This window comes from Fukomys damarensis, unplaced genomic scaffold (assembly GCF_012274545.1).
Source record: "Fukomys damarensis isolate Sample0158 unplaced genomic scaffold, DMR_v1.0_HiC HiC_scaffold_37, whole genome shotgun sequence".
Taxonomy (NCBI): Eukaryota; Metazoa; Chordata; class Mammalia; order Rodentia; family Bathyergidae; genus Fukomys; species Fukomys damarensis.
In genome coordinates, this window is record NW_022900949.1 from 9,190,999 (window position 1) to 9,193,498 (window position 2,500).

Consider the following 2,500-nt stretch of genomic DNA (forward strand, 5'->3'; position numbering starts at 1 on the left):
AAAAAAAAAAAAAAAAAAAAAAAGAAAAAAGAAAGAAAAGAAAGAGAAAGAAAATGGATTCACCTTGAAACCATAATGTTAAGTGAAATAACCAGACACACAAGCTTCAATGTCACATCGTTTCTCTTATATAGGAAACCTAGAGTGTAAATGAAGAGCAAAATAAAAGGTAGATATAGGAACGAGGGAGATAGATCTTTTGCAAAGGGGAGTAAAAGAGCTCAGATGTGTTATGTCCGTGTACCAACCGCCCAGGACGAAGGGCGTCATGACGTACTGCAAACACTGACTAAATAAAATACAATACATTTTTAAAAACTCTTTTTTTTTGCATTTGTTGAGATCGAACCGCGGGCCGCTGCCACACTGAGCTACAACTCCAGCCCTTTTCGTGTTTTGAGGCAGGGTCCCACTAAATTACCCAGGCTGGGCTCCAACTCGCGATCTTCCTGCCTCAGCTTCCTGAGTGAGATGACAGGTGTGAGCCTTCACAGTTGGCTTCTTTGGGCCACCAGGCTGGACCTGGGCCCACGGTCTCCCTGTCACCAGCAGCAACGTCCTCTGCTGACCCTGGGCCAGCACCGACACCCTCTGAAGTCCTACTACTCACATGACACTTGCCCCTGTAAAGCACCCTACGGAGCGCGCGACTCGCCTCTCCCATCTCACCGGGTTTAAATTGCCCGTACACAGATCCAATGGTGTCTCCGCAGATTTTGTTGTGACGGAGAGAGTCCCGGGACAGGGCAGAGGCGAGGGGACAGGTGCAGGTGGGCTGTGACGGGGCTAGACCACCTGGAGGGAGAGGAGGGAACAAAAAGCCCGCGTCACCACAGGCTGGGCGGGGGCCTGCGGTTTGATCGGTCCCCAGTGCGCCCTCCGCGCACTGCCGTCTCACACCCGAGCCCCTGGGTCCTGGACCCGAGCACACTTTAAACCCCAAAGCGAAACAAGAGATGGGCTTGCAGCCTTCCTTCTCTGGGAGAGGTGACTGCGTCTTTAAGGATCACAGGAGGCGTCGCTGTGACGTCACAGTCACCTAGGCTCTGAACCAAACCTGAGTTCCAGCTGTGGATTGGTTAATGACATCATGAATATGTAGATAAGCCCCCTTCCACCTCGCTCCCATTCGGCTCTGGAAAGAGCGGGTGGAGAGTAGGCGGAGCTGAATGGAGAGACCGGAAACTGCCTGGGTGGGGTGGGGAGAGGAGGTTGGGGAGGGGCGTAGCCCTGGGGGGCGTGATGAGGGAATAGTTGTCCCCCTAGGCATGCAAGAGCACACAGTAGGGGCTTAATACATGCTTATTGACGCTCAAGTCTATAGGAGAGATGCCCACGAATTCATATTAGTTCGCTTTCATTAATTTTGACCTGCACAATAATTCTGGGTGGCGCATTCTCCCCTAATCCCCATTTTACAGAGAGGAAAATTTCGTCCTCAGTGTGACCCCAGTTTCCGAGGCTTGGAGGCGCCCCCTGGAGGGAAGAGGAGAGGGAGCGGCAGTGGACGCTCTGCGGGCTTCAGGGACCAGCGGTAAAGTTTGGACGGGGTGGCTTTGCAAATCTAGGACAGAAACCACGAGAGTTCCCCTTAGATCCACAAATCCTCAGCGCAGCGCTCGGGATACAACTGGCGCTCCATAAATGCTCAACCGTTAACAAAGGCTCCGCGGCCAAGCACAGGCGTGGCTCTCTGGTGCCCCCTGCTGGTAGCCTTGGGCGAATCCTTTGAAAAGTTGAATTTTCAAAAGTTGTTTGACCTCTCCACTTCTAAAGTGCTTCACGATAAATATTAACGCGTGCACTCCCCCATTGCAACCTTGAGAAGCGATTGATCTGTTAGTCTCATTTTCTACAAGTGAAAATGCAATCCCGGAGGAGTCAGCTACTGGTCTTAGGCCACACTGCTCAGAGAGTGGTGACCAGGATTCAAATCCTGAGAGGTGTCTGGTTCTAAATTCAGACGTCATGCTTTTTCTTTTTTTTTAGAATGGCGATAGAACCTAGGTCCTTTCACTGAGCTACACACCCAGCCCAGCCCTTTTTTAAAAACTTTTTTTTTTTTTTTTTTTTTTTGGAGACAGGGTCTCAGTACGTAGTTCAGGCTGGCCTTGAACTCAAGGCATCCTCCTGCCTCAGCATCCCAAGTGCTGGGATCACAGGTGTGCACCACCGTGCCCGGCTTATTTTTTATTTTGAGCCAGAGTCTTGCTAAATTGCTAAATTGCCCAGGCTGGACTCCATCTTGTGATCCTCCTGCCTCAGCCTCCCAGAGGACTGGGGTCACGGATGTTCGCCACCTCATCTGACAGCCTTACTCACTTTTACTGAGACCTCCCCAGAGCTGGGATTGCTGTGCTTGAAAAATGTTCAGTGACATTTAAAAGCTCAAATTGCTGTATTACACATGATACCTTGAATCTCAATCCAATGCATTTGATTTTTAGCCTCTTTGTATCCTTGGAATCCGTGTAGTCCACAGCCAGCAGCCTGGGATCAA

The 2,500-nt window shown here is 50.5% G+C and overlaps 1 long non-coding RNA gene across 2 annotated transcripts in view; it reads left to right on the forward strand.

Annotated features, from left to right (window-relative positions):
- Window positions 1–1,118: 1,118 nt before the first annotated feature.
- LOC104869559 overlaps window positions 1,119–2,500 on the forward strand; it is a 3,669-nt gene continuing 2,287 nt past the window's right edge. For both annotated transcript variants that reach the window (XR_782357.2, XR_782356.1), the window contains exons 1-2: window positions 1,119–1,193; window positions 1,422–1,534. This is a non-coding gene — a long non-coding RNA (uncharacterized LOC104869559). The remainder of the gene's footprint in view (window positions 1,194–1,421; window positions 1,535–2,500) is intronic.